Below are 14,191 nucleotides of genomic sequence, written 5' to 3' on the forward strand. Positions count from 1 at the left end.
CATCTGTCAGTGGTGATTTGAATGCAATATTCCTGCTTCTTGGCAGAATGGGGTTGGACTGGATGGCCCAAGGAGGTCTCTTCCAATTCTAGGATTCTAGGATTCTATGGATGTGAGTGAGCTCTCCCTCTCCATCCCTCCCTTCATCCTGGCAAGGAAAGGGGCATGGCCAGCGGTTGCTAAGCGCAGGCCCGTTGCTAGGACAAGGCCGGTCGCTGAGGAAGTGACGTCAGGAGGGAAGGAGGGCGGCGGCGTTGCCAAGGAAGTGAGCGGCGGCGGTTAGGCCGGCCTCCCTCTCTCCCTCCCTCCCCTCACGACGGACCCGCTTCCCGAGGAGGAGCCCAGGCGGCCCGGAGAGAGGCTCCATGGTGACGGCGCAGGTGAGGCGCGGAGGAGTAGGAGGCAGGCCAACCTGGAAAGGAAGGGGTGTGGGGGTGGGGGAAGACGCGTGTCAAGGGGCCTGCCTGCCTGTGGGAATGCGGGGACGCGTGTCTGTGGGAAAGCGAAGGCCCCATGTCAACCCAGGCTGAGGGGGCCTCCACAGTCATCATCAGCATAGGAATTTATATATAATAATAATAGCTTGGTGTACTATAATATACAATAATAATTTCATATACTATAATAATAATGATTTTATATACTATAATATGTAATAATAGTTTTGTATACTATAATATACAATAATAATTCCATATACTATAATAATAATTTCATATACTATAATATATAATTATAGTTTTGTACTACAGTATACAATAGATAATATCAAATACACTACAATAATGATTTTATATAGCATAATATATAATAATAGTTTTATATACCATAATATACAATAATAAATTGATATACAATAATAATTTTATATAATATATGATTATTATATGATATATAATATAATTTATACTATAATAATAATGATTTTATATACTATAACATATAATAATAGTTTTTGTACTATAATGTACAATAATAATTTTGTATACTATAATAATAATAGTTTGATATACTATAATATATAATAATAGTTTTGTACTACAATATACAATAATAATTTGATATACTATAATAATGATTTTATATAATATATGATTATTATATGAGATATAATATAAAATATACTACAATAATGATTTTTATATACTATAATATATAATAATAGTTTTATGTACTATAATATACAGCAATACTTTTATATACTATAATAATAATTTGATATACTATAATATATAATAATAGTTTTATGTGCCATAATATACAATAATAATTTGATACAGTATAATAATAATTTTATATAATATATGATTATTATATGATATATAATATCATATATACTATAGTAATAATATTAAATACTATAATATATAATAACAGGTTTATGTACCATAATATACAATAATAATTTGATATACTATAATACTTTTATATGATATATGATTATTATATGATATATAATATCATATATACTATAAGAATAATATTAAATACTATAATATATAATAATAGTTTTATGTACCATAATATACAATAATAATTTGATATACTGTAATAATAATTTTATATAATATATGATTATTATATGCTATATAATTTCAAATATACTATAATGATAATGATTTTATATACTATAATATATAATAGTAGTTTTTGTACTATAATGTACAATAATAATTTTATATACTGTAATAATAATAATTTTATATACTATAATATATAATGATCGTTTGTGTACTATAGTATACAATAATTTTATATACTATAATAATTTTATATAATATATGATTATTATATGATATATAATATCATATTTACTATAATAATAATGATTTTATATACCATGTTGTTGCTCATTCATTAATTCGTCTCTGACTCTTCGTGACTCTTCGTGACTTTATATACCATAATATATAATAATTGTTTTTCTACTATCATATACAATAATAATTTTATATACTGTAATAATAATAATTTTGTATCATATATGATTATTACATGATATATAATATCATATATACTATAATAATAACAGTTTTATATACCATAATATATAATAATAGTTTTATCTACTATAATATACAACAATAATTTTATATGCTATAATAATAATTTTATATAATATATAATAATAATAATTATATATGCACTATAATATAGAGTGATAATTTTAATGTATTATGATAATTTTATATAGTATAATAATGATGATTTTACATCATTATTTACATGATGCATGGAAGTGGAAGAAGACAACAGAATAGGAAGGACAAGAGACCTCTTCCAGAAAATTAGAAACATTGGAGGTAAATTTCAGGCAAAAATTGGTATGATAAGAAACAAAGATGGCAGGGACCTAACAGAAGCTGAAGAGATCAAGAGAAGGTGGCGAGACTATACAGAAGATCTGTATAGGAAGGATAATAATATTGAGGATAGTTTTGACGGTGTGGTGAATGAATTAGAACCAGACATCCTGAGGAGTGAGGTTGAATGGGCCTTAAGAAGCATTGCTAACAACAAGGCAGCAGGAGACGACGGGATCCCAGCTGAACTGTTTAAAATCTTAAAAGATGATGCTGTCAAGGTGATGCATGCCATTTGCCAGCAAATATGGAAAAAACAAGAATGGCCATCAGACTGGAAAAAATCAACTTATATTCCCATACCAAAAAAGGGAAATGCGAAAGACTGCTCAAACTTCCGTACAGTGGCCCTTATTTCTCATGCCAGTAAGGTAATGCTCAAGATCCTGCAAGGAAGACTCCAGCAATACATGGAGCGAGAGTTGCCAGATGTTCAAGCTGGGTTTAGAAAAGGTAGAGGAACGAGAGACCAGATTGCCAATATCCGCTGGATAATGGAGAAAGGCAGGGAGTTTCAGAAAAACATCTACTTCTGCTTCATTGACTATTCTAAAGCCTTTGACTGTGTGGATCATAATAAATTGTGGCAAGTTCTTAGTGGGATGGGCATCCCAAGCCACCTTGTCTCTTTCCTGAGGAATCTGTACAAGGACCAAGTAGCAACAGTCAGAACTGACCACGGAACAACAGACTGGTTCCAGATTGGGAAAGGCGTACGGCAAGGCTGCATACTCTCACCCAACCTTTTTAACTTGTATGCAGAACACATCATGCAATGTGTGGGGCTGGATGAATGCAAAGCTGGGGTGAAAATTGCTGGAAGAAATATTAACAACCTCAGATATGCAGATGACACCACTCTGATGGCCGAAAGCGAAGAGGAGCTGAGGAGCCTTCTAATCAGGGTGAAAGAAGAAAGCGCAAAAGCCGGGTTGCAGCTAAACATCCAAAAAACCAAGATTATGGCAACAAGAATGATTGACAACTGGAAAATAGAGGGAGAAACCGTGGAGGCCGTGACAGACTTTGTATTTCTAGGCGCAAAGATTGCTGCAGATGCAGACTGTGGCCAGGAAATCAGAAGACGCTTACTTCTTGGGAGGAGAGCAATGTCCAGTCTCGATAAAATAGTAAAGAGTAGAGACATCACACTGGCAACAAAGATCCGCCTAGTCAAAGCCATGGTATTCCCTGTAGTAACCTACGGATGTGAGAGCTGGACCTTATTTATTTATTTATTTATTAATGCACTTGTATACTGCTAATATCTCAGCCTAAATCGGCGACTCATTGCGGTTTACAACATTTAAAAAACAATATTCAGTTAAAAGCATAAAACACATATACAGTACAAATTATTGGGCCACCAATAACAATCCTATGCATCTCATAACTGGAATCGTAATCCAAAATTCATCGTCCGTGTATAACCAATCCTTAGTCATCACAATTCGTTACAACGGATTAACCGAATGCTTGTTTAAACATCCATGTCTTCAATCTTTTCCGAAACACCATCAGCGAAGGGGCTGATCGTACCTCTATGGGGAGGGTGTTCCAAAGCCGGGGGGCCACCACCGAGAAGGCCCTATCTCTCGTCCCCGCCAGCCAAGCTTGAGAAGCAGGCGGGATCGAGAGCTGGGTCTCCCCGGAAGATCTCAAACTCCTGGTGGGTTCATAGGCAGAGATGCAGTCAGATAGGTAACTTGGGCCGGAACCGTTTAGGGCTTTAAAGGCCAACGCCAGCACTTTGAATTCAGCCCGGTAGCAGATCGGTAGCCAGTGGAGTTGGCGCAACAGGGGGGTTGTATGCTCCCTGCGCTCCGCTCCTGTTAAAATCATGGCTGCCGAGCGTTGGACTAGTTGGAGCTTCCGAGTTGTCTTCAAAGGCAACCCCACGTAGAGAGCGTTGCAGTAGTCTAAACGGGATGTAACCAGAGCGTGGACTACCGTGGCCAAGTCAGACTTCCCAAGGTATGGGCGCAGCTGGCGCACAAGCTTTAGCTGTGCAAATGCTCCCCTGGTCACCGCCGAAACCTGGGGTTCCAGGCTCAGCGATGAGTCCAGGATCACACCCAAGCTGCGAACCTGCATCTTCAGGGGGAGTGTGGCCCCATCCAACACAGGCTGTAACCCTATGCCCTGTTCGGCCTTGCGACTGACCAGGAGTACCTCTGTCTTGTCTGGATTCAATTTCAATTTGTTCGCCCTCATCCAGACCGTCACCTTAGGGAAGGCTGAGCGAAGGAAGATCGATGCTTTTGAGCTGTGGTGTTGGAGGAAAGTTCTGAGAGTGCCTTGGACTGCGAGAAGATCCAACCAGTCCATCCTCCAGGAAAGAAAGCCCGGCTGCTCACTGGAGGGAAAGATACTAGAGACAAAGTTGAAGTACTTTGGCCACATCATGAGGAGACAGGAAAGCCTAGAGAAGACAATTATGCTGGGGAAAGTGGAAGGCAAAAGGAAGAGGGGCCGACCAAGGGCAAGATGGATGGATGGCATCCTTGAAGTGACTGGACTGACCTTGAGGGAGCTGGGGGTGGTAACGGCCGACAGGGAGCTCTGGCGTGGGCTGGTCCATGAGGTCACGAAGAGTCGGAGACGACTGAACGAATGAACAACAACAACAAATATATAATAATAGTTCCATATACTATAATACATAATAATTTTATATACTATAATAAATAATAATATTTTTATATAACATATAGTAATAATAACATTTTTATATGCAATTATATACAATAATAACAATATATACTATAACAATAACAATTATAATAATTATTATAGTAATTTCCCCCACCAAACAGCATGGTAAGAAGTTGTCGTCGTCGTCGTCGTCTTCTTCTTCTTCTTCTTCTTCTTCTTCTTCTTCTTCTTCTTCGTCTTTACACAATAATATATTATTATACTAATAGAGAAGCCATTGAAATCCACAAGCATGTGGATAGTTTCAACAGAAAGGAGGTAAGTATGAAAATGAACAAAATCTGGGTACCAGTATTAAAAAAACCTCCAAAATCAAGACATTAAATGAAGAACAACACTCAGAAAACAGGGGAATTCCAGACAGGAAAACAATCAGGGCCACTTAATACCTCCCAACAGAGGATTCCCCTAGGCAGGAAACATCCAGGGTTTGAAGCTGCAATGCTATTCAGTGCTAATCAAGGTGGCCAGCTGCAACATTCACACTTGCCTCCAACAGACAAGAGTTCTTTCTCCCACCCTGGACATTCCACAGATATATAAACCCCATTTTCCTAGTTTCCAACAGGCCTCACAACCTCTGAGGATGCCTGCCATAGATGTGGGTGATACGTCAGGAAGGAATGCTTCTGGAACATGGCCAGACAGCCCGGAAAACTCACAGCAACCCAGTGATTCCGACCATGAATGCCTTCGACAACACATAATAATATTTTTATATGCTATAACCATCATCATCATATGAACTGCAAGGACTCTGGCACAAACCAGTAAAGGTGGTCCCAGTGGTGATCAGCACACTGAGTGCAGTGCCTAAAGACCTTGGCGTGCACTTAAACACAATCAGTGCTGACAAGATTACCTTCTGCCAGCTCCAAAAGGCCACCTTACTGGGATCTGCATGCATTATTTGCCGATACATCACACAGCCCTAGACACTTGGGAAGTGTCTGACATGTGATCCAATACAATAGTCAGCAGAGTGTCTGTTGTGGTCTCATCTTGTGGTGTTTCAAATAATAATATAACAATAACAACACTTTATACAACAACAACAACAACAACAATAATAATAATAATAATAATAATAGAGGCATTCTCTCCTGACGTTTCGCCTGCATCTATGGCAAGCATCCTCAGAGGTAGTGAGGTCTGTTGGAACTAGGAAAATGGGTTTATATATCTGTGGAATGACCAGGGTGGGACAAAGAACTCTTGTCTGCTGGAGTTTCAAGTGACCACCTTGATTAGCATTTGATGGCCTGGCAGTTGTTTGGTGTGGCTAGCTCCATTTTCCTAGTTCCAACAGACCTCACTATCTGAGGATGCTTGCCATAGATGCAGGCGAAACGTCAGGAGATAATGCCTCCAGAACATGGCCATATAGCCCGTAAAAACCTACAACAACCCAGTGATTCTGGCCATGAAAGCCTTCAACAATACAATAATAATAATAATAATTATTATTATTATTTTCCCCACCAATCAACATGGCAAGTAGCTTCCTAATAATAATAATAATAATAATAATAATAATAATAATAATAATTTTATTTCTTTCCTGCCACTCCTCATGGCTTGAGACGGATTAAAGCATAGTTCAAACACATAAACATACAAGCGATTTTACTATCCAAACTGAAGATTAGGAAGAAATTGAGCACTTGATTGTACTGTACTTTGTTTTTTAAACGAATATATTAGAATGTAATTTTATAAAAGATACATATTGAAACGTATTTCTATAAAATACATAGAAAAGAGATTAAAGCACAGAGCATGGAATGAAATAATCTCAGTCGGAATACAGGTTGGGCATCCCTTATCCAGGAATCTGAAATATCCCAAGATCCAACCCACCCACCCCTCCCGAGTGGCTGAGAGAGTGGCGCCTTGGCTCTCTGTTGGCTCATATACACAAACCTGACTTAATGCACAAATTAATAAAGATATTGTGTGTCAAGTTACCTCAAGGTATATAGGATGTATGTGAAACATAAATGGTCATGTCATTAGATCTGGTCTGTTCAGATGCAGATGCAGGTGCCGTCTCCAAGTTATGAACAAGAGAGATTATCTAGGTTTGTTCTTAAGCTGAATTTGTATGTTAGTTGGAACAAGGATATTTTGTAAGTGTAACTCTAGCGTGTGCTCTCTCTCTCTATATATAAGCTTTGGATGGCATAGGGAAAATTGAACACCTCTGTGTTGCTTCCTTTGCTGTCTGTGCCCCTGTTCAGAAGATTTCACCTCACTTTCATCCCAGTGATAATTGGATTTTGAAAAAAGTTGGCTTGTTTTAGAAACAAGGATTGGAGATAAAGCTTCAGTAGAGACCCTTTCCCCCCATAATAATAACTCTTCCAGGAGTGGATTTCTCTTTCTAGGGTGGATTCCTCTCACTTCCCGTTGTCTCTCCCCTGTTCTTAACTAGAAGTCGTTTGTAAGTGTTTGTAACTCAGGGACTGTCTATATATGCATAAATGATTGTGTTAGATCTGGGCCTTATGTTGGTATATTCAAAATCTCAGATTCAAAACTGTTCTAGTCCTAGACATTTCTAATAAAGGTTTCTTGTAATAATTGTAGTACTAGTTAAGATGACTATGGTAGCACCAACGACAAGCTAATTGGGACTTCCCTTTGGCAACAGATTAATCTGAAATAGGGAGGAGGGAGAAAGCTTTTTTTCTGCTGCCCTGGAGACGAAGACGTAGAACAACAATGGCTTCAAATTGCAAGAAAGGAGATTCCACCAGAACATTAGGAATAATGTATTGTCGAAGGCTTTCATGGCCGGAATCACTGGGTTGTTGTAGGTTTTTTCGGGCTATATGGCCATGCCTCTAGACCATGGCCATATAGCCCGAAAAAACCTACAACACCCCATTAGGAATAACTTTCTAACTGTGGAACTCTCTGCCCCGGAGTGTGGTGAAGGCACCATCTTTGGAGGCTTTTAAACAGAGGCTGGATGGCCACCTGTTGGGGTGCTTTGAATGTGATTTTCCTGCTTCTTGGCAAAATGGGGTTTGACTGCATGGTACATGAGGTCTCCTCCAACTCTATGATTATATTATTCTACTAGCTGTCCCCTGCCACGCATTGCTGTGGCCCAGTCTGGGGATCTGGAAAATAAAGTAATGAGAAAGTGCTGGTTTCTAATATATGTAATTTCTTTATGCTTGTGGGTAAACAGTATGTCTTGTTGTTTGTTTGTCAGTGTTGATGTATTGTCCTTCTTTAGGAGTCCCTTTCAAATCTATGATACTATATCTGTCCTATACATATGTGTATGTGAATCATATCTATCTATCTATATCTATGGCTGGATAGCTCTTTGTCAGGAGGGCTTTGATTATGTTTTCTTGTCCTGGACTGAATGTCTTTAAGGCAGCATTTCTCAACCTGGGAGTCGGGACCCCTGGGGGTGGGGTCATGAAGACGTGTCAGAGGAGCTGCCAAAGACCACCAGAAAACACAGTATTTTCTGTTGGTCACGGGGGTTCTGTGTGGGAAGTTTGGCCCAATTCTATTGTTGGTGGGGTTCAGAATGCTCTTTGATTGTAGGTGAACTATAACTCCCAGCAACTACAACTCCCAAATGTCAAGGTCTATTTTCCCCAAACTCCATCTGTGTTCATATTTGGGCATATTGAGCATTCGTGCCAAGTCTGGTCCAGATCCATCATTGTTTGAGTCCACAGTGCTCTCTAGATGTAGGTGAACTACAACTCCAAAACTGAAGGTCAATGCCCACCAAACCCTTCTAGTGTTTTCTGTTGGTCATGAGACTCCTGTGTACCAAGTTTGTTTCAATTCCATCATTGGTGGAGTTCAGAATGCTCTTTGATTACAGGTTAACTATAAATCCCAGCAACTTCAACTCCCAAATGACAAAATCAATTTTTTTTAGTCACTCCTTGGGTTAGAACATGTCTTGTGGCCAAATTTGGTGGCAATTAATCCAGCGGTTTTTGAGTTATGATGTCACTCAAAACAAACAGTGTATTTTTATATATAGATGATGATTCTAAATTGAAAAGGTGGTGGAGGTAGAAAGACTATGCTTAATGGGCGGTTCTCCCCAACGACTTTCTCCAGTCTATTATTTTTCTGCTATGTTTGGATTTAATTCCCATCATTTGCCAATCATAGAATGATAGACTTGGAAGAGAACCTCCTGCCATGTGGAAACATAGAAGACAGAAGGCGATCCAGCCTCTTCTTAAAAGTGCCTTTTGTTCTTGTGCTGCATCTTTGGTGTGACACATCTGAAAGGTACTGGTTTTGGAACCAATGCACACTTTGATTTGGCACACGTAGGGATCATGCTGTCCATCAGCTTCTTATGCTTTACTGTAATACCCAGCATTCTTCATTCACCATTGATTGTGTTGGCTAGAGCTGTGTGGGGTTTCTGTCCAGGAGCATTTGGCAGGCTGTGTGATGATCTCAACTATGAATACCTGGTCTCTGGGAGAGCTGTGCATGTTAGGAAAGCATGATGCATATTCTAATATTATGTTGACATTTGTGGGGTATAGGGGTGCAAGACACAAATTTTAAAAATACTTTTTACGTGAAAAATAGGAACCTTTAGGTGCTGCAATACAACTCTATGGAGGGCCTACACATGTCTAGAGAAGTCTACTCTCTAGGAATCTATGTCTGCCTGTGTGGTGCTGTGTTCAGCTTCCAGGGGACCCAGAAAGAACTTATTAATCAAATTAATGGATAACATAACCCAGAACTGCAGAAATAGCTGATATGGAAGGCTGATTGTATGCATAGCATTGGTGTATAGACCAGTGCTAATCTATGATCCATCAGCTGCTGGTCTGCAGCAAGTTTCCAGGAAAAAAGCAGAAGAAATAATAGTTTGGGCATAATTATAGTGGTGGTCTCTAGCACTTTGTGGAGGGAAAATGCTGATCTCCAATATCATATGCGGGTAGCTCACTTGATAATTAAATATCAAACTCCAAGAAAGGAGATTCCATCTGTACATTAGGAAGAACTTCCTGACTGTGAGAGCCGTTCAGCAGTGGAACTCTCTGCCCCAGAGTGTGGTGGAGGCTCCTTCTTTGGAAGCTTTTAAACAGAGGCTGGATGGCCATCTGTTGGGGTGCTTTGAATACAATTTTCCTGCTTCTTGGCAGGTCTCTTCTAATTCTGTGATTCTTTATATCAATCTAGAATCATAGAATAATAGTCATATTATTCTATATATCAATCTCAGATGACACCACTTTGATGGCTGAAAGCGAGGAGGAGCTGAGGAGCCTTCTGATCAGGGTGAGAGAAGAAGGCACAAAAGCTGGGTTGCAGTTAAACATCAATGGCATTCCCCATAGTCACCTATGGATGTGAGAGTTGGACCATAGGGAAGGCTGAGCGAAGGAAGATAAATGCTTTTGAACTGTGGTGCTGGAGGAAAGTTCTGAGAGTGCCTTGGACTGCAAGAAGATCCAACCAGTCCATCCTCCAGGAAATAAAGCCCGACTGCTCATTGGAGGGAAGGAGACTAGAGACAAAGATGAAGTACTTTGGACACATCATGAGAAGAAAAGAACGCTTAGAGAAGACAGATGCTGGGGAAAATGGAAGGCAAAAGGAAGAGGGGCCGACCAAGGGCAAGATGGATGGATGGCATCCTTGAAGTGACTGGATTGACCTTGAAGGAGCTGGGGGTGGTGACGGCCGACAGGGAGCTCTGGCGTGGACTGGTCCAGGAGGTCACGAAGAGCCAGAAACGATTGAATAACAACAACATATATTAATCTGAACGAATGAACAACAACAACAACATATATCAATCTAGTTCACTTGTATTTTGCTGGAACTCACGTGTTTCCAAAGCATGAGATTCCAGGCTCATTCATATTTCAAAGAAATAAGGCGGTGGTTCCTGACATTTTGAAATTGATGGGGAGATGGGAAATGTCTGTCCCAGGAGATATTCTCTCAAAGCTTCCTTCTTTTGTGCCAGAGGTTTTTAAGTGGAAGCACGCCCTCTGAGGAGAGGCTTGGGGAGCTGGGTACGTTTAGCCTGGAGAATCAAAGGTTAAGAAGAGATGCGTTTAAATATTTGAAAAGGTGTCATAAGGAAGATGGAGCCAGCATGTTTTCTGCTGCTCCAGTGATTAGGACTCTTGCAATCCCTGACATGCAGTTTGGAAGTGAAGTGGAACCCCAGGCACTCAGTATGGCATCATGTAGGATTTTCATCTGTTTGAATGCACGTAGGATAGAGTTTCATACATAGAAAGAGAAGCAAGCTTTACCCCCATCACTGTTGTTACACAGGTTGGTGGAGATATGAAGATAGTACCATCCTCATTGCTCTTCTATTTACAAGTCAGCTGGCATTTCTGTTCCCACTGATGTTGCCTATCATCGCTGCAAAAATGGTTCCATTGAGGTCACAAGTCTTCTTGCCTCCTCCTTGAACAGGAGAAAGATGCTATTTTAAAAATGAGTTTCTTTCACCTATATCCTCCTAATAGAGATAGTGTAAGGGTTTTCTTCAGTGCTATATTTCTCCTCTGTAAGTTTCTTTACTGCAGTGGTCAATAACATCATTTATGACCCATTACCATCACTGCATTGCATGGAGACAAATGTATTCATTATGGGAGCTGCTCTGTTGCTTGTCCTTGTTAACTATCAATGAATGCCTGGCCGCATGAAGTTTGGAGAGGTCACTTAAGGGTACATATCATGTGATTTTCCCATAGGAAGTAATTCATAGGCTTAGGCTGGGTTTTTCCCTTCTCTTGTCCGCTGGTGTGGCAACATGCAAGATTTGCAGTGGAGTTTGTTTTCAAAAATCTGCATGTGATAAAGAGACACAGGTTTGAATACAGATAATGTGCATTTAAAATAGTAATAGGCGGAAATGTCTGTATAATCATGTATAATTCGATATGATGGTGGTGGTTGTGATTTTTCGGAAAGTGAGACTGTGGAGAGAATCAGAACTGTGTGGCTTTCTCAAGCTGTACTAAGGCTGAAGGACATTAAAGGTTGCTTTTCTTAAGAGATGCCAAATATAATTCTAAGGGTTTGGGTTTTTTAAATGGTGTTTGTAGCCCTCTTCAAAATAAAATATCAGAAGAGCAACATTTCTCTGTGGCATGTTTGTATTTCTCATTTATTTCATTTTCTTTAGATCAAGTAGAAGATAATTTGAAAAACCTAATTATTTTAGTTGGAGATTTAATTTCTTATGAGCAGGCAGTAGAACCAGCTCAGAGAGGGAAATCTGCTGAGAGAGGTAACAAACAAATAATTAGATGGAATAATTGAAAGACCCAAGCATGTCGAGGAGGAACAATTACTGTATATACTCGAGTATAAACCTAGTTTTCAGCCCTTTATTAGGCTGAAAAAAAACCCCTCGGCTTATACTTGGGTGAGAGTCCTGGGGGGAAGGTGTGGGGCTGAAAGAAGGGCTTTTTTAGCCCCACAACTTCCTACCAGGACCCTCAGCTCTGTGCACAGAAACCCAGCTCTCCTTCCCTTCCTCTCTTGTGCAGAGTGCACTTTCCTCTCCTCCTCTCTGGGTGCAGCACGCGCCTTCCTCTCTTGGCGCCAGTCTTTCCCACTTTTCCTTATTCATATACACACAGCATTTCCCCCAAAATGTATAGTTAAAATACACCGTGGTGATTATTGGAAGGATACGTAAACACATTTACAGTGAAGAAGATTAGAATAATGATTTAATCAGAGTTAGACAGTCTTATCTTAAATTACAGTTTCATGTAAATAATTCAAAAACATTTAACCTACTGATGCCTCAATTAATGTAATTTTATTGGTATCTATTTTTCTTTTGAAATTGACCCGTAGCTGCAGCATTTCCCACCCTCGGCTTATCCTCGAGTCAATAAGTTTTCCCAGTTCTTTGTGGTAAACTGAGATGCCTCGGCTTATATTTGGGTTGGCTTATACACAAGTATACACAGCATATCTACATATATCTGCAAGGTTTCAGTCCTTCTGAAGTGAGGTCTCTACCTTTGCTTTGCAGGAGCCTTGTGGTTTTCTTGTTTGTGCTTATTGCTGAGTGGCTTCAAGTTGTTTTCGATCATTGAGTTTTCTTGGTAAGATTTATTCAGAAGAGGATTTATTGTGTTTATCTTCCACTGACGCTCAAAGCCTATTATTATTTATATCCCACCTTTCTCTACCCCAAAAGGGACTAAAGGCGGCTTACATAGAGGCAATTATTCAATGCCTTAAAACACATACAGTTCCAAAAAATTAACATTAAAATTAGATTAAAATTAAAAACACACTAAACATTTAAAAACATTCCATTCCATATTAAAATCACTCCATCCATAGTCGTAATCCATGACTTGCCTAGGGTCACTCAGGGGGTTTCCATTTCTGAGTGGGACCCAAATCCTGGTCTTCAAACTATCATGACACCCTGGCTCATGTATGTGGCTACAAGAATGAAATTTAAGACAATGTCCTGTCCTCCGCCCTTGCTGAATATATCCAGCAGATCACAATCTTAGCCATTTTCCCGGATCTAAAGGCAGAGACCGGTTGGATTAATTGGTCTCCTCCATTTCTGACGTTTACAATTCTCCGGTGATTGAACTGCCACATTAATTTAATTTCAGATGGGACTAGGGCTTATTTTTCAGGCATGACTTCATCTTGTACTCCAAGAAAACTGGATTCCCGTATTCTGTACTGTAGCCAATTGAAAATGCAATTTGAAGCTGCAAGTGGAGTGGATTAGAGTCAATTTGGGATCTGTCCAGATTGCTTTGGATTTCATAAGAGCGAGTGTTGTTTCCGGACATAAAGGGTTCTTTAAAACAGGGCAGGCTGCATACTCCCCGTTGAGAACTGCCTCAGCTTTTGGGGCTGTGGACTGCAGTTTATTTGCATTTTTAGATGTATGCAATTCATGCACAGCATCTTGAAATCTCAGTGAAGGTGACTGATAAAAGATGGACACTTATTTTGAAAAATGTGTGGTCAATATTTTTTGCTTTGGAGATTTGTTCTGCATCTTTTTCAAAATATGAGTCCAGTATTTGTTAGTGACCTTCAGGGATTCTGCTTCTCTGTTCTCCAACGAAGCG

The 14,191-nt window shown here is 39.5% G+C and overlaps 1 protein-coding gene across 1 annotated transcript in view; it reads left to right on the top strand.

Moving 5' to 3' along the window:
* The first annotated feature begins 276 nt into the window (after positions 1-276).
* Positions 277-14,191, top strand: part of KIF3B (kinesin family member 3B) — a 45,971-nt gene continuing 32,056 nt past the window's right edge. Inside the window, exon 1 of the mRNA XM_060771827.2 lies at positions 277-380. The gene's annotated coding sequence lies outside the window, so the exon portion shown is untranslated. The remainder of the gene's footprint in view (positions 381-14,191) is intronic.

The sequence above is a fragment of the Anolis sagrei genome, chromosome 4 (genome assembly GCF_037176765.1).
Source record: "Anolis sagrei isolate rAnoSag1 chromosome 4, rAnoSag1.mat, whole genome shotgun sequence".
NCBI classification, from domain to species: domain Eukaryota; kingdom Metazoa; phylum Chordata; class Lepidosauria; order Squamata; family Dactyloidae; genus Anolis; species Anolis sagrei.